The sequence below is a fragment of the Sesamum indicum genome, linkage group LG8, assembly GCF_026168435.1.
Source record: "Sesamum indicum cultivar Baizhima isolate 11 linkage group LG8, ASM2616843v1, whole genome shotgun sequence".
NCBI lineage: Eukaryota > Viridiplantae > Streptophyta > Magnoliopsida > Lamiales > Pedaliaceae > Sesamum > Sesamum indicum.
The window spans coordinates 9,853,783-9,872,587 of NC_142664.1; the positions used below are offsets into that span (position 1 = coordinate 9,853,783).

Genomic DNA, 18,805 nt, shown 5'->3' on the forward strand with positions numbered 1-18,805 from the left:
CAATAAGTAATCCCAGATAAAGCTTTCATACGTGATTACGAAATCAAATAAAACAAACCGTAAGGAAAGGGACTACTGTAACCTATAAGATCTGGAGTAGCTCCCTTATCTCATTGCTTACTAAGCGCAAACAAAGAGTTCAAAGTCAGCTAGTGAGATGCTATATCAATTAGTCTCTTCAGAGCCCTACAAAGGTTGACTTGCCCGAAGAGCTTAACCCAGCCCAACCACTCCTCAGTGCCTTCGAAAGCTCTATCTAAGCAGCTTTTTCAATATAGCCAGTGTGCCGTGCATGTGTATCAGCCACAGAAGAAACTTACGGAGAAAGGTCTTTGCTCTAACCGGCAGCCGGGGAAGGCTTTGATGGGAGTGGTCTCTTTGTTTGCTACGACATAGTCAAAGGAAGGAGGACCAGTGAAGCAGTTGAGCAATCGAAGATTGTCTTGCCCCTTTTCTCTCTTTCTTTGGATCTAGCTATTGGACATCGTTGCCCGGTCCTTACTTCGGTCGAAAGGGCTTCGAAAGAACTCTTAAAAGAAAGAAGGATGCAGCGAGTGAGCCTGTTAATTCTTATGATCGGTATACTCCTTTGCTTTGGACTTTTAGATCGTTAGCTTCTTTTCTTAGCTTAGGAAGGCATGGGTTAACGCATAGCACTCTAACCCTTCTAACTATTAAAAAAGAGCATTCACATGGGCTTGAAATCCCTTTAAAAGACAGCTTTCAAACTCACTTGCTGCAAGCTTTCTTCCAATGGCTCTAAAGGCACTCCTAATAGATGGAAAGACACTGCCAATGACAGTAGTAGCACTAAGAAGATATAGTCTAGTTCATCAGCTGTACGCTTTCTCCCGGAAGAGAAAAAGAAAAGACTAAAAAGAAAAAGATGCAAGAAAGCTGGTCGCTTCCTTCCTGGCTTAAGCGCAACAAGAGCTTGCTTGGTTGATAAGATAAAAGCACTCTCTATACAAGGCTTTCTTCCTCCAATACTATGCTATCATTAACTTAGTATGCTAGCACGCCTAGCAACGAAAAGACTAATCAGCCTTTCCTAGGGGACGAGGAAAGAGTCATAGCCTTATATCGCAGTTTTCACTGGCTAACCCTACATAGCATAGCTTGAGAATAAATAGTACTTCCGCTTAGCTTACTTGATACTAGCTTGCCTGACCCGACATAGGAACTACGAGGGAAGGAAAGATTTTCTAGTATTCTCATATATATATCCTACTATGGAAATAGTTCGCCAGCCCTGGAAATCATTAACCTCCTTATCCTCGAGACTCTCGTAACAGCCTCGTATTATCCTCGTGGTAAAAAAGAATAAATAGTCATGTTATCCATGTAAAGCCACATAACAGAAAGGTTATACGCTTTAGACATCTTAGACACGGTATTACTACTATGAAAGGTACAACTGCTAGTCACTCCGTGCCCTATGATATGAACGCCCTATACATGCTTTTGAAAAGGAGGTCATCCGAGATTCTCCTTTCGGAAGGGAAAGAAAGTCCAAGATCTAGAATCATCGCAGACAGCTGAGCCCACAATACACGAAGACTAGTTAGACTGCCTATACAACCTTATCTTCTCCATGGAATTTACCTAGAAGAAAAAAAGCCAAACAGGAAAGAAGAGCGAGGAGTATGAGAAGAGAGTTAAGAGACGAAGGTAGTAAGGTCAGGACAAAGGAGTTCCGAAGGTCAGGCTGGCTGATAAGACTTTTGTTCCAGGTCAATAAAGACTACAAACTAGTACTGCTAACAAAGCGAGGGGCGTAGCGAAGAGCTTGTTCCAGTTTCGAATACGAGAAAGAGAAGAACGGAAATACCAGAGGAGAAGAGGCGAGTACGAGAGGGCAGGCTTGTTTGGTAGCTGGCTTTCGAGCGAAGAGACCAGAAGAGATTTGTAAAAAGAGAAGATTGGGAACCTCTTAACTGTTGTACCGGTCTTTAAGTCCCTACTACTAGTAGAGCTAACCAGAGAGCCGCTTACTTGCTTGTGTGCCAGTTCATCTTCGTATAATTACAAAGCCAGGAAAAGGAAAGAAGAGCTAAGCGTTCAACTCCTACTCCTAGTTCTAGTCCTCCCATTAAGAGTACGAGAGGTAAAAAGCAAGGTATTGCAAATTTCATTACCTACACCTGTTGCTATTCTTAAGAAGAGACGACTTTCTGTTGCCTTTGCTTATTTGCTTTCCAGCTTTACGAGAGAGCACTGCTTGAAAGAGTTTAGGACCTCTTAGTCCTTCCAATTCCTCGTACTTTAGTCGAGCATATTACATAACCTCTTTAATTCACTATGGCCACCCTTATGTAAAAGATTGCTGGACCATTATCTGCTGGTTGACTAATGCTAGCTTCAACAGATGTCCGGGTTAATCCAATTGTTCGTTTCAATTACTTTTCCAACCTGAGTTTCATTTTCTTCTGTTGTTGATTTCTCTTTCGCTAGAGTGTGAATCATACGCCGGATGTAATTAGATAGATATCATAAAGATTTATAGTCTAGTGGAGTAGCCTCTGTGCCACATATACTGGGCGATAGAGTTCGTTCGGGACACGTGGGCCAAGAAGCTCTAGGCAATTCTCACGATCACCGTCGATCATGGTTCAACTCCATGTCGTGAAAGTGAAACCAATCATTTCTTTCATTAACATCAACGAATCACTATCTTTCTTTCATCGGTAGGGCGATCAGTCTTTTCTTTCTGTGTGTAATCGGAGTGTAGCACCTCTCTGGCCTTATGGGCCTCCACAGATGTAACAAAAAGTAGAATTTTTTCTGTCTATAAGCTTGTGACTTGATCCGCTAGCGCTGGTTCGATTCCTGCTTGCGAGAAACGAAAAATGAAACGATCTACAGGGATTTTATGCTTCTCATCCATTCTTTGAGTGAGTCGGGTCATCGGTTGGCTTGCTTCACCGGTCTGGCTCATTGGCTTCTTAATGACTAAAGCGGAGTCGGAGAGGATCCGAAGGAGAAGTTGAGCTCGTCGGATCTGCTGCCCGTGACGTGAGTGATCGTTGACCCTGCCCCTTCTTTTCTTATTTCTATTTGTGACGTCGAGTGCTTAAGTGAGAAAAGCGGTCTGGCAGATCCTGGTAATGATTAGATAACTGGGACATCCGTCCTTTTCACCTCTCTATATGTATGTGCTGCTTATCCTTATACGTAATTTTTGATAGAAAGAGAAAGATGTTAGGGTCAGTATCACAGAAGATGGACACATCAAAGCAATAAGATAAAGAAGAATGAAAACCAAATGAGAAACGCGAGCGAGCAAAGTCTAGTAGCAAGTTAAGAAGCCAAGTGAAGTATACGAAACGAAACGAGAGAAAAGCGATCCCTTACCTTAAAAAGTTAGAGGCAATGGGCCAAATAGCATAGCACCACTTGCTTAGCGCCCTAATTCTATAACCATCCGTTGAAGACTATCATGCCTGTTTAATGAAAAAATGGCTGGCTCTGGCTACCTTGCGGAGCAAACAAAAGATCCCCAAATCACACTGCCTGTATGAACAAAGAAACTTTGTACAACCGTGGAAAAGATTCCATATTCTATGCCAATGGACTCGTGACATCCATGTACTGAGTCGTCAAATGAGCCACGTTAAGAAAGCCCAAGCTTATACGCATTGGCCCACAGGGTGCCCCAAGAGGGCCCGAATGAAAGACCCAAGCCTACATGAACCATCACAAAGAAAGTCCTACAAATGGGCCTCTTTCGATGAAAGCCCACAGAAGGGCCAAAGCACAACAAGCCTACCCATCATCAAAGCAAGCCCCAATGCTTAAATGACCTCATTGTCATAGAAGCCCTTTCCTTACTCCTCAATATAGTTGCAGGTAGTCTTCCATACATTAAGATTTGCAGCATGCTTTTTCCATTTGCTAAAGCCCTCATTTGTTATCTTTGCCATAAATGAATCAAGACCAAACTTTTTTCTGAGACCAATCGATATGGCTTGTCGTACTGTACTGGTTTCGGGCTAGCTGTCTTGATCCGTCTTCCTAGATGCGACGAAGGGCCTACCAATGATGCTCTACTGACGAAACCAAGGGCGTTCCCGTGAGATAAGGGATTCAAGACTCGAACCCAAAGGTGGCCAACAAAGAAGAGAGCTCCAAAACTCCTTCCCTTCTCTATTTTAGTAAAAGCGTGTCTGCAAGGTCTATTGATTACCATTTGATAGGGGTACGAAAGCAGTTTCCGCACTGTAAGCCTATGCTTCTTTGTAAGCTTTCTCGTAGTTCATATCAGACTTGGAAGGTAACCCGCTTCCTGTGATCTAATGTGATGGCTGGGGCTAATGTGCACTGATCGGGACTACAGCTAATGCAGCGGGTGAGTCTAATGCACCCGAAGCCTAAAGTTAGTACTTGGCCGATTCCGCAGCATGAGATAGTTAAAAAGCTTGTGCATAGTATAGGGGGTTCGAGCCCTTCTCCAACAACTGGTGTAATTATTGGCAAGAGCCAGTGATCGCCAATTCCTTTCCCAAAGGCTCCCTCTAACTCTAAGCTGGACTAGAGTACGTTCTTTTGCGCTTTCCGTCGATCGAAGTAGGGCAAGTCTCAGTCTTGTATTTGAGGTTGGTCAGAGGGCTGGCTTTCTAAACCCGCGATTTACAGCGGCGTCATCAGATTTTGTCCAGTTGAAGGTAGTTGAAAGATGGAGCTTTACGAAACGTTTTCAAAGCATCCGACTTCAAGCGGGAACTTATCGAAAGCAGTTTTAGCAGATCGACCTAAGGTAAGGTTCTGAAAGAAAGGTAATTGAAAACAAATCAAAAAAACGCCGTCAATAAGAAGGAAGTTCAGTTGTCAATTGTTGCCAGGTAAGATGGTTTCAAATCAATCTCCCCTTCGAACTTAACGAAATACATCACTGCCTATTCGTCTTTAATAAGTCCATTTTCGCGAGATTTAAAAGCATTTCTTCTTTCAAAGACAAAGCTTGGATTGATGAATTCCAATGGGATAAAGAGCACTTTTAGGGCAACTCTTTTTCTTCTCTTATCCTTAGGAATGGCTAAACTTCATTGTCCTAGGAAGAAAGCTAATGAAAGCAAAGGTTAAGAATATCTTTCAGAAGTTAGTCAAAATATCACTTTTCTCCATTGTACTATGATTGCTAGATAGCATTCCAAGCTCCAACATCGAATTCCTATCGAACGGGAATTCTTAGTAGTGCTAGTGAGCGTATGGAAATGGAATTCATCGAGTCTTTCAAGAAGTTATATCCATTTTATGGGCGCCCTAGACCATTTTGGGTGACTTTTTCGTGCTTGTCCTTGGAAATAAGAGAAAAATGTTCAGCCCCTTTTCTAAAGAAGAGATTGAAAAAACGGTGTTCAATCTAGAGGAGATCTTACTAATAATAAATAAATACGATGGTTTTTCTTTAGGGTTTATTCAGGCTTTATGGGCTTTGTTAGAAGCGAACCGCAGGCTATGGAAGAGTTTAGGTATTATAATACCCACTGCAGCATTTTCAATGCCAACACTCTGGAATAACTTTATGAGATCCACTTCTAAGAAAACCCTGAAGTGGAAATGATTTAGAATTAGTTTGCAAACGATAGACAAACTTTCGATGGGGTCCTGGTTATTTATGTTTAAGTGATAGATAAAGATCGAAATGCGGCAATGGTAGTAACACCAGCTGTTGACCCGATTTCTATGAACTCATCTAATCCAATGTCATATCCAGTTGACCGGGTCGAACTATCAGCAGTGGAGAAGGCAACAAGAGCACACCGAACAAAGGCGGAGATATCACCAGCGACAGAGGTAGCAACATCTAAGCCAGTATCTGGGCCAGTTGGCTTCATCGACTCAGCAATTGAAGTGGTTGATCTTGAACCAATTTGTTCATCAGTTGCCCCATTACCCGGTAAACTCTCCTGGATCAATAGCATTGGATCGGGAATGTGGCTTAGAGGTCGCACGCCTAGGATAAATTGGGAAGAGGGCCGGTTGATAAAAGCTTTTGATTTTCATTTTAGAAACAATAAATCTTTCTTTTATCACTATAACTAGGCTTGTAGTCGTAGTAGTCGGCATTCCTACGCGCCCGCCAGAATGCCTCCTTGGTTCAGGACAAAGCCAAAAGCCGATAGGCGGTCTTCTTTCCAGTGAAGGCTCGCTTCGTTATTAGACTCGTGTAGCGAGAGATCATGAAAATAACGTAAAAAATTCCTTTTTTAATTAGAATATAAAAAAGATAAAATAAGGAACCGAAGAAAAGAAGTCAATGAAGCCAAGAAGTGGAGCAAAGAATTATCCTTAAAAAGGGAAGAAAGCTTTCTACAACTCATGAACAGCACTCCCACCGTGCAGTTAACCTTTGCAGCAAGAGATAGCTGCAGTTATTCAAAAGCAGAAGGAACTTGAAGAGGGGTTTGTTTGTGGAGGTAAGCAATAGGAAGAAGAAGAATGTGCGCAGTCGCTTTCAGGCGGGCGCACTAGATCAACCGTTGATCCTAACCCTCGAAGTGGTCAAAAGAAAGAACCTGGTGAGGGTTCACCACTCTCAGAATCATCCATGGAGCTCATGGATCGAGCGTCAAAAGAAGGACCTTGCCTAGGTCCGGCATCCGAGTGGAAAAGGAACCTTTCGTGTGTTCATCAGGTGACAAAGCAAGAGGACAAGAGGCAGGTTCATTGTCCTTCAAAAGAGAGAGGGGATGCCTCCAATTAGACGAAAAGAAGGTCTATCATCACAGCAAGCAGCATCACTGGTAGAGATCACATCACAAACGGATCAACCCGGGGAAGGAAAACATCCTCATCCTCTAGAGCCAACCCAACCTAAAGAACTCAGCGGCCATACAGTCATCCTGGTCGGCGCTCGACGCCGAAGCAGGTCTTGACCCTTTCCTAGGTCTAAGCCTCTCTAATTTGGGGTAGGATATATATATTATATTACCTCAATTGAGCACGTTGGGTGACCCTTTCTTTGAATATGCCATACATTTTTTCTTCTGCTAAAGATTTCCTAAGGGGTTCCACGGCCTTAACAAAATGTTCTTTGTAATAAAAAGTAAGGGGTCAGATTCTGACCCATCTCTCTTTCGCTTTCTCTTTTCCTCCAAAAGCAAAGTTCTATCCTTTCTTCTTCAGAAAGACCTAGTCCACCAGATTGATCCTACGGTCAGCATCGGTTTGATTGGTTCTGAAAGACGCTGGCTTTCTCTGCCGCTTTAACGCGCCTAGGCTGGTATCCTAGTTGGAGCATGATTTTCCATGCTTCCCTACTGGGTTGATATCCATCTACCCGTGGTTTATATCTTTTCCTGCTAAGCTTAAGACACAAGACTCTTGTCTTCGGGTCTTCTTTTATTCGGGTGATAACGGTATAACCAAAAGAAAAGGGCGAAACCAAGGAGTAAGTTGAATGCAGTGAGGGTCCGAAGGAGAAGGTGGTACTGAGGATCAAAGGGCCTACTTGGACATCAGCAATCAGCCTGCCTCTTGCGAGTTATCATAAGCGGTGATGTACACGGGAGAAGGGGCCTCCGAGTCCTCAGAAATGTCAAGGGCGCGCAGCGTAGCGTGGATAGAGGGCAAAGATCCACCAAAAAAAAAAGGAGGACGTGAAGCTGTTCACTCTGCTTTCCCTGGTTCCGGTTTACCTGTCGAAGGTGGTATGGCATTGGTGTTTATATTATAGAAAAAGAAGAAGATCACGGCTCCTTTTAGGAAGGAATCTGTAGAGAGGAATCGAATCCGCGGACAGGTCTTGTCTAATGACTTGGTTTCCAAGAAGAATTGAATCATAAGCATGGAATCGGACAAGCATTGGATTTCCAACAAAGAGTAAATATTCTTTCTTTGAATGTTGTCCCTTTCAGCTGATCTACGACCACCCTTGCTTTTTATGCTTTTTAAAAGGCTAAGGCTTGACTCTTAGAATGGCTTGTGCAAGCAAGAAAAGGCTGGTCGAGAATCCAACTGACAGATGGCAAGATCTTAAGTATTCGACGTTATCCCAGCTATTTTCGCATCCCCTGCTATTGAAGAAGCTGTGGCATGTGATTAGCTCCTATGATATCTTTTTGAATTCCCATCTGAGATCCTATTTTCAACACATGAGTAAGCGAAAGAGCAGAAAGAATAGGCAGCTATTGAATTGAATCAGCAGCACATTCGCCGGAAAGAGCTCTCCCTATTGCGCATAGCCGGCAAGAGACTAGAACCATTCCCCGCACCTTCCTTTATGGTATTAGCTTATCAGTAAGAACGGATTCACCACTGTAAGAAATTCGAACTAATGCCACATCTTCTACTTTGACAAGACAGGTGCAAAAGGAAAAGGAGTAAGGGCTTAGGAAGGTAGCGCAGTGGAAGCAGCAATCCCTATTGCGCATATCCCTTTCCTTTATTGGGCGAATCAGAATACGCTTTTTGAAGTGCCATTAGAATAACCGCTGTTGTCTCTTTCCTGCTCTCCTCTGCCCCTTATGAAAGTCAAGAATAACAATGGTCGGACACTCTATCCTCTGTTTTCCTGCAATAAACCCTTAATCAACTAAGTATAGGCTGTGCACTCCCTCAAAACACTCTTGTTTTGGCTCTCGAAGTCCACTTTCCGCTTAGAATCCTGCGCTACTACGAAGAGTTCGCAGCTTGTGGAGGCGGAGGAGCACCAGCAGCAGAGCGAGAGAGTAGAAGCCTAGGTTGCTCCTGTGGCCGACCCTACTTAGCCTTCACCACCAATGATAGAGGAGTTTTATACCTTGACCCAGTACCCAAACCTGTTGACAGAGCCTGTTGATTGATAGTCCCTTAATGTATATATCTAGGTTGGTGATGAACCAAGATTCCTTACTTCTATTCGCTATAGCTTCAATGCCGAGCTAGCATAGCGGTTGCGCTATTTGTATTTGTTGAGGAAAAAACAACAAATAAGCTAAGTTCTTTCTCCTCTCAAGCCAGAGCATATCGCTACTGAAATGAACCTGTTTCGGCAAATGCTCTACCAAGCTGCACATCTTCAAGCTTAGGGAAGCCTGTTTACTTAGACATCTCGGGATGGAGAATGAATAACAATGTTCATTGCCTCTTATGAGTCTTACACGGTTTTCATTCAAGACTGGGGTCTTTCCTTAGTCTTAGTACAGACTAATATTTTCAAACCTTAGCACAAGTATGTACTAAGTTCTTAAACCTTCTCTTCTTCCTGAAATGGATTCGTGAACAACTGCAGCTCCTACTCTGACAAAGGATTCAATGGCATCACTTTTTCCTTAAACATCTGAAATAAAGAGCTAAGCCCGGGTGAGGATGGAACTCTCAAGGCGACATCTGTGAGATGAGAAGAGAAGTCGAAAGTGCTAACAACGGATAAGCATTCACCAACAAGACCAGAAAGACCGGCTATTGCAAGAACAGGATTACGCATGAAATTCACCTCGGTTTGACATTCAGGTAAGGATATCGTGGATAAGCTCTTGCTCTTAGAGAATAGAATCTACTCTTTGATGCGGATAATAGGGGTGAGCTAGACTAATGGCATGGGAACTTCCTTTCCTCGAGAAAGCAGGTTCCTTCTTTTAGCCTCAGTGAACCAAGTTTAGTGATCCAATCAGCCGGAATCGAACAGAAGAATAACTCGAAGGATGGGATAAACTCTCAGGAGAAGAAAGGGCATGATTCAGAAGGATAGTGAATCCGGTGTGGAATCGAACGAGAAGGGAAATGGATATATATAGCCCTCCTCCTATTAGACAGGAAAAACTAGCTGCTACCATGGTACACCAATGGAATCTTTGCTTTAAACGATTTGACCCGCGATTCCGCTTTTTCTTATTTCATTCCTCTACTTTCCCATTGAATACTTCCTTTACCTTAGGGAGTCCTACTTAAGCAAAGACGGCAGGTTGGAAAGGCATAGGAATTGCTATCGGGCTACGATCACAGGCCGACCCTCCTTGATTCTAGTACTGTTTTAGCATGTCGCGACTTTCTTCTTCAATTCAACTACCACTACTATGCTACCATACCACACAACAAAAGCCCTAAATATAGCTGTAGATGAATGGACCTACCTGGGAATACCTCTTTTGCCAATTCCAGCAAGTTCTGCATGGTCGGGGGAGCGGCGCCTTCATTGTCTGGCTCTAGTTAATCCCATGCTTCGCCAATCATTTAGGAGTACTACAGTTCTGGATAGGTATGGAGAACACCCTTCCTCTCGGCTTTTAGATTAGAAAGCAATGCTTACACAAAGGCAAGGTCGAGCATATTATCTAAAACCTATACCGAGCATATGACTCAACACCTCTCTCCCTCGCTCGAGCTCTAACCTCTCCAACTCAGTCTTCGATCCTCGTTCGAGCTGCTCTCGCTCTTCTTCTATTCTATATTTGAATAGTAAGCCCTAACTCCTCTTTCTTCAATGGTTATAGGAGGCATTTTCCCACAATCATCGATCTTGAACATTGCTGCCAAGGTAGCCAATGCATCTGCTATCTGGTTTTCTATTCTAGCTACTTGATCAAACGCGATGAACTCAAATTCTTTTGCCAAATCGGTTATATATCTCTGATAAGGGATCAATTTTCCATCTTTCGTTTCCCATTCATGGTTAAGTTGATTGATGACTAAAATGGAATCTCCATAAACTTCTAGGCACTTATGAGCTTCCGCTTCCTTCACAATAACCATGGCATGAGATGTATTTTCCTTATTAGAAAGCAAACCGAAGCTGCTCTTACTGTTCTCGTAACCGTTGATGGAGGAATTACCGCTCTTACTCTATCCGCTGTTGGGATTGATTCCTTTCCTTCTGATGTGGACAAATAGACATCCGCTGTTTGAGAATGAGTTGTGAAAGAAGAAGCTGCACATAACACATAAAGGCAGGGAGTAGCACTAGTCTCATCTCAGGGCATGCCCATAATCGGATTGATGGCAGAATCCGCAGCAGGGCAATGGAATAGGAAGAAATGGGGCGAAACTGTCGGTGGTATATAAGAGCTCTTAGAATAGCTTGTGCCCAGTTAAGATACAAAGTGAAAAAGTATGCTTTGCACGAATAGGTATAGATTCAGATGCGGGATTAGCCCAGAGATGCCTTCAACAGCCCTCAATTACATCGAGCCTGCTTTCCTGAACCGGATTGCACTGATCAGATTAGGCAGAAGAAAGATGCCATATAAAGAAGAAAGCCAGATAGCGGGAATTAAACCAATATTAATATTAAATAAGAACCAATAGCAGTTGTTGAAGGTTGAAGCTTTAGCTCTAGATAGAGAGTCGGAAATAGGACCCTACAGGACCGGCGTCCTTATTTACCTTAGCAGGCAGGAGGTGAAGATCAAGCACATCGTGACGGAACGGAATGATAAATAGAATCGGCAGCGGAGGATATGAAATAGAAGCATTCCCGTCATCAGCATCTGAGTCATTAGTTTCTTCAGCACCAGGGCCCATAGTTGTTCCCCTTGAAGCAGCACGTGTTGATTGAGATCGCGCTTCTTCCTAGAGGTAATTAAGAGGCAGGGGATTGAGTGGAAGGAGCAAAAAGGGTAAAGTCGGCACCTTTAGTTGACCTCGTTAATTGAGAACCAGAGCCTGTTCAAGCAAATCCGATTCAAGGCACAAAATAGAGTAATAACCAGCATCCTCACCAGTTCCAACTTCCTAGCTGGCCGGCGTCCCTGTTCTGGTATGTGATATCCCCTAATGAGGTGCTGTTATAGTTCTGCGGAGTGATGTTCCAACATCCCTTCCTGTCCCAGCTTCTTTTCTCGCATCGCTTAGTAAAGAGTAAGAGCTTCCGAGAAAGCCAAGGATCCGAAGTATAATATTTCTCTACCTTGGATACTCCAAGCCTCAATTACATCGACCCTCTCTTTTTCATTCCATTCCCCTCTAACGGAACGGCTAGAATAGAAGGTCAAGTCCAGCTCTTTCGCCAATAAATGCAACGAGATGCCTTTTCTTTTGCTTTCCACTGAAAAAGGCCTTCCAAGGCTAGTCATTCATCTGATGACAATACGACTAGTCGCTGACCTTCTTTCTTGATCAGGGGAAACTTCCTTATTCTGTCGCCGATCGAGCACGCTGCTGAACTTCAGGAGTCATCTTTCCGTTGAGGCCCAGTTTCGCTTTGTAGCGTGCTCTTTCCCAAGATGTATAAACTCCTTTTGGTTGGCTTCTGTACAATGGTAAAAGTTCGAGCGAGTATGGTTCTTTCTTTCCCTATTTATGGCCATATCGCCAAATCTACCTACGTCTTCATAAGCATACTTTTGATCTCCTTCGAATTTCAAAGAGGGGTTGGGGATCCACCAAACACTCTATTTACGCTATTTAGAGTGATCACCTGCTTTAGTTCTCCCCTAAACTCGAGAAAAAGACAATGAACTGAAAACGAAAAGTGTCTCTGATACGAGGCATCGCAGGGAATCTGAATAGAAGGAAGCGGAGCCTCAAGCCAATCTCAAAGCATCCTATCGGGGAGCACTCGGACAGTGTTCTTCCACTTTTAGCCAACAAAGTGAAAAGGCGCTTCAAGCCAAGAAGTGAAGTAGCGGAACGGGCAAGGAGTTGACTTTTCTACCCTATGAAAGCCCTTTTTCAGCTGCTAAGATAGTGGCTGTTTTTCTATTTGCTTTGATTCAAGAGTGGTACTTCCTTCCCCAAGGACAAGACGGCTAGGAAACGCTCTTCTTCATATTTTTATGCCTGGGCTGTTAGGCTCTCAGCCACATGGATAGTTCAATGTGCTCATCAACGCCTGACCCTGAGATGTGGATCATCCAAGGCACATTAGCATGGCGTACTTCTCCTGTTCGAACCGGGGTTTGAAACCAAACTTCTCCTCAGGAGGATCGATGGGGCGATTCAGGTGAGATCCAATGTAGATCCAACTTTCTATTCACTCGTGGGATCCGGGCGGTCCGGGGGGGACCACCATGGCTCCTCTCTTCTCGAGAATCCATACATCCCTTATCAATCTATGGACAGTTATCTCTCGAGCACAGGTTTAGGTTCGGCCTCAATGGGAAAATAAAATGGAGCACCTAACAACGTATCTTCACAGACCAAGAACTACAAGATCGTCCCTTTCATTCTGGGGCGACGGAGGGATCGTACCATTCGAGCCTTTTTTTTCATGCTTTTCCCGAGGGTCTGGAGAAAGCTGCAATCAATAGGATTTTCCTAACCCTCCCTTCCCGAAACGAAGGAGGTGAAATTCTTTTTCCTTTCCGCAGGGAGCGCAGCAACCAAGGTGCATATTATCATATAGAAAGAAGCAAGCGTAGCGAATCACATGGATAAGCCCCTACCTGCCAGCGCGCGGATAGATAGGGCGGGCGAAGGGGATGGATGTTTGAGCGGTTGAAAGAGTCGGTCTTGAAAACCGAAGTATTGATAAGAATACCGGGGGTTCGAATCCCTCTCCATCCGTGAAGTAATAAGTTATCTCTTGCGTTATATAAGAACGAATCGGATCTTGGCTCACTGTCCCGCTCGTATCGAACGTATTCGCTACTATAGATTTCGATTTGAAAAGCATTTAGCACTCAAGGAAAGTAGTGCGTGGTTGAGGCTTTCGATTCCGTTAAGGGGGCGTGGGAAGGGAAAAGATGCCAACCAATTAATCCAACACAAAAGAAGTATAAAGACCCAAAGCAGGAGCTGGCAGAATGTCTTCTTATAGCCTTCGTTCCCCGTTAGCCCTATGGCAAGTCAGCTACCACACCATGGCTAAGAACCCCTATCGAGAGAAGGGTTTCGTTTTTCCGTTAAGGCTTGCTTGTTACGACTTCACTCCAGTGATATACTTTTCGCAATGGTTTAAGTGATTCTTCGTCGCTTGCCAACCAATGGAGCGTCTCAACGCCCCTGAATCTGCCGGGGATACTTCCCAAACGGCTGAAAACCGCTTTAAATAAATTAAAAAAAAGAGAGGGTCGATGTAATTGAGCTCGACTGAAAGGAGAGGATGAGTGTAATTGAGCTCGACTGAAAGGTTCTATAATACACTCGACCAAAGCTTTCCTCTCCCTTTGCATCTTGATGAAGGTAATGAAATTCTTCAGGTGGTCACTTCAGATTCTTCTCCCGAGCTCATGGGATTGACGTAAGGGGTTGGGTGGTCAGGTGATCCCTAAGAAAATTGGCTTAGAAAAGATGAGATAGGGAGGGCCCTGCCTTGGATGATTGATTGGTACCGGTTAATGATGCGATGGGTCCTAATCAATGTGATTGGCATAGTTCACTTTTAGCCCCCGCAACATATAGCACCAAGACCAGCAGATTTGACCGAGTTGAAGCAGCAGATCCAACCAATCCTGGGTTCTGTTGACCAAGTGAAGGCTGTATATCGAGTCACCACTATGGAGCCTTATAGCACGCTTCAATTTAAAGAATCTTTTCCAACTTCTGAAGCAGGGGGATATCCGGTTCACTTTATTTTTGATTTGATTCATACCCGGCTCAAAGCTTAAAGGCTTTTCCTGATTAAGGAAGAAGCCTAGAAGGCAGAACTTTGAACCAAGCCCAAGGGAAATAGCTGACATTGTTGAATTAGCTGACAGAAGAAGCGAAAGGTATTCTGATTTAAGTTCGCCCAATCCTCGCTCTAAAGTCTGAAACAAGAAAAGGGAAATCCAGAGTTAGATAAAATCTGTCCGAATCTAAGACATCCAACTCAAAGGATGGACCTCAACTCCTTCGGACCCTTGCATTTTAATAGTAATAAAAAGTACAATCTTAAGTACGGATTTAGACGCTCTTTCGCTGGATTGAAGAACTTGACTTTTTGTTCTTGTTCTGCAATAGATCTTTCATCAAATGGAATTGGTAGTTCATTCTGTCAGCCGAGGAGAGCGGGGAACCTAGTCAAACCAAAGAATCAATTACTGGACGGCTACGCTTCTCAGGCCCCCCGGGGGATACTTTTTTGTTTGAAATCACCGGGTCCAACCAAGAAAGACATGGGCATTTTTGGGCATTGCTTGGGAGCGTGCTTCTTGCGCTACCGATTCTTACTGATTCTCTTTCTATTATGCAGTCTTTGTTCTGTGATCTAGGTTTCCGGGCATCTATGCGACATCAACCAGTACCACAGCTGCGGGACTGTTTGCTTGTCTAATTCAACAGAAGAAACAGCTGGGATAGCTAGCTTGCCTGCATCTTCCTTCTTTCTGATGTCCTATAAGAAATTTCTATAGCAGGTTAAGGTGCAGTATGTCTTCATGAATAAACCAGTACCTCGATAGAGTCAAAAGCCTCGGCTACGGATTCGTTCTGGTCGACCTCTTTCAAGTTCTTGATAGTAAAGCGCCAGCCGCATGCTTGATTGTCTTTTCTGTTGTCGGAATAAGCGCTCTTTTAGCCTTACTCTTATCTTTTCTTTAGCATCCCGCCACTCTTGAGGCTATCTCCGACTAGACAGGCAAGCAGACTAACTTCATCCCTACATCCTTTGAGGGACTTTCCTTTTTTATTGTTAAGAGTGCTATCGATCCCTCATTCCATTCTTCTTTCTCCTCGTTCTTGGGACTTGCAAAAGGACTGCCTTAACGGCCTCTATTCCCTCTGTTTTATCCCACCTTGTTCTCATCGTCTCTCCTTGTGTTGAGGTCGTCTTTCGACCTCAAGCACGCTTCTTTAATACCTTTTTCGTACTTGACTCCTGAGCTAGCATTCGTTTGGAATCTTCATTGAGCTTTATCAGCTTCAATAAGGTCTTACAATAGCCTTATCTCTACGTTGGAGGAGAAGTTCTAGCCGCTTCCTCCTGTTCTCCTTGCTGCGTCGAAACTAAGGCATTGGACTAATTCATTCTTTTCGCCACGTGAAAGCTTTAGTACATAAAAACTTTCTTTCCCTCAGAGAGAGTCTCCGTTATCGCTTTGGTAATGAGGGGTTGCTATTGAGTTACTCTTTTGTTATGTCAAAGTGACGGTTCTCTCTAACCTTCTCTTACTCACCTTACTTTAAACCTGTCTATTTTTCGTACCTTCGTATCTATAATCTAAACACTTATCACCTTTGTGCCTTATGTACTTCCCGGCTCAAGAGCCACAGTGACTGGAACAAGAGGAAAGCCGCCTTAATCAGTCAAGCAAGCAATTTGAATAGGGATTATGAACAGGCCCTTACCTTGGCCTTAGCCGTTCAATTGATTGTTCTAAAGTCGAAGTCGTTTCGTTAAGTCGTAAGTTTTTTCAGTGACTAAATGGAAAGGGGGAGCGGTTCGGGCCTACTCTTGAACTTTTAGGCTAATGAAATTGAAAGCCGAAACAAAGGCCAAATATCGACATGTAACTGAGTACGAACGGTGTTAGCTCCGAAAGAATATCCAAATCCCCTTAAGAAGAATAGAGAACATATATTTGATGTCACTTCCTGTTGCTTTTTAGCTCTTTCGAGACTTTCCTTTTGGTGACTGTTTTGCCCGCTTCTAAAAAGAAAGTCTCTCCCTTATCTGCGCCCGTCGGTACTGTCTTGTTCCATCACTTTGAGTTAGTTGAAAGTCCTTCTCAATCAGGCCGTGTCCTCATCTGGGAATCACTCATCCACTGCTCTTTCTCTCACATGAGTCCGGATGCACTTTCTTCTTATCAAAACCGCATCTGTCAATGAAGCAGACAAAAGCCTCTCCAGGGCATCGAGCAAAAGAGTCGGCTTGCCCTTTTGTTTCCACTAAGCGGGCTCCCGTCTTATACTGTAACTGGATCCCAATATATAGGTAAACAACACTGGACGTGCTTACCGTATCCCCGAGATAAAAGGGAAAGCAGCCTTGTTGATTAAAGGACCAGGGGTCCCGTGCTTTCGTTTTGTGGGAATACCCGCCCGGATATCAATGACTAAAGTATGTTCCGGCCCGAAATAAAGAGAGAGTTAGAGTGAATTAGAGACATAATCTCACAGATGAAAGAAAAGAGAGTGAAGTCACTTGTTTAAGTCAAGCAACCGTAGAGACCGAGGAGAGTTTGCAGTGGTCCCTCTACAGGCCTCTTAAAGGCAGAACCAAAGAGAAGGGGGAGCTACATACCCTCTCTCTGTCTTCTTATCTTTAGTCTTCGATTTCATTCATTGAATTCTGGGTTTTGAGACCCTGCTTGATAGCCCACTGCCTTTGCTTTCCTTATGAAATGGTAGAAAGTCAAGTCATAAGTTCCATTATTGGACTAAGAAAGAGATTATTACCTTAAGGCCTTTCATTAGAGTAAGAGGTGCTTAGCGCTCTTTGCAAGAACCGCAGTTGGGGATAGGAATCAAGCCAATTTCCCTTACAAGAAGATCAATAGGATTGGAAGAGAAAGATGTCGATTCAGAAGGATTTTCGGTTACCTTATTCTTTCGAGTAAGCAAGCGCATTAAAGCCCCTTCTCAACTACCTTCTGATATGTTGGTGAAGTTTTTTTTCAGTATTCTCTATTTCTAAGATTCTACTTTTTTGGCAAAAGGTGTAAGCAAGTCGACATTTGCGTCGATGGTTACTCCTGTGTCAGACCACGACTCTGTCCTTGAGCTTGTGGGTGCTATAAAAGACAATCTCCCGATGCTCTTAAGAGAGCTATGTACCCTGGATAGATCGTCTATCCAAGGGTTGACTTTCAAACCAACCTGGAAAAAGCTCTTCCCACTATGTGGGAAGTACAGGAAAGTATGCTTCCAAGGCTGCTAAGAGGACAGGCAAGGGGGCCATGGCTAAAGCGTGCCTTCTTCCCTATGAGCTTGCTTCATGGCGAGACCTAGTTGTCTCCGTCCATGCACTAGGGGAAGAGTGGTCCCAAGGCGATCTCTGGGCTCCACGAGTCCGTTATGCGTTGGTTAAATGCAATAGGTTGTTCACACCATCAGACCTTGGATTGCTTTGAAAAGAGGATAGGACATGCTTTCGTCTAACGACCTCTCGGTCAGAGGCCCTGTTCTATTGAGGAGACCTATATTTGCCATAGGTAACTATCTTAACCTACGGCCAGTCCACGATTGGTTCGCGTCCTGCAGGATGATTTAATCAAATTTCCCGAGGGGACAAGAGAACATCGTCTGAGTCCTTAGATATGTTATTTGACGATAGAGATTGGGAACGAACCTCACATAAAGCAAACCAACTCCAGGGATTAGTTGAATGAAAGCGCTAGCTCATGGATGAGCGATCAGAGTGACTAATCGGCACGGAGCGAAAGGAGTTTTCTTGCTTGCCCTACTTTCCACTTTGAAGCCAAGCCAGCGCTGGGACAAAGGCGGTAGAGGGCGGCAGTAATGGCTGTTTCTCCCTCCTTCTTTAGGGAACAAGTCCTTGGCACAGATGGTACCGAACCCTACCTATTCGGAAGAAATGATTCCATCGATTCTCATTCTCAAGCTGAAGAATCAAAAAAGAGTACTTTTTAGAGAGCTACCTTCGCTGATGACAAAGACAAAGGGGCAAGGCATTTCCTGACAAGGAAATGTCCCACCAACAAATAGAAAGAAGGTTAGCCCGAGAAATTGGTTTAGGTTCTTTTTCATTGGCATGTGATAGGGCGGGGGTGGTCTAATTCAAAAGAAACTGATCTATGATGAAATTTCCTAACAAGTTAGGTTTTACGGTGATCGATATCAAGATGCTACGATAACTGGGGTCTTTCTGGGGAAAGTTTTTCGATTATTCATTTTTTCCGAGCCTGTTGCAGGGACGGATCAAATACATCTAGAGTTCGCTTACTCAAGTAAGAGTTCCATCTATTTAAATAATTATAGGAGTCAAGAGAATAATCTTATCTTTTTAAAGCTATCGAGCTATAGGATAAGCAAAGTAAAAAGATCTATCCAGCAGGTATAG

At 43.7% G+C, this 18,805-nt stretch overlaps 1 non-coding gene across 1 annotated transcript; it reads left to right on the top strand.

Annotated features, from left to right (window-relative positions):
- Window positions 1-13,338: 13,338 nt before the first annotated feature.
- On the top strand, window positions 13,339-13,425 carry TRNAS-UGA (transfer RNA serine (anticodon UGA)). The gene has a single exon. It is a non-coding gene; the product is annotated as a tRNA-Ser (tRNA).
- Window positions 13,426-18,805: the final 5,380 nt, after the last annotated feature.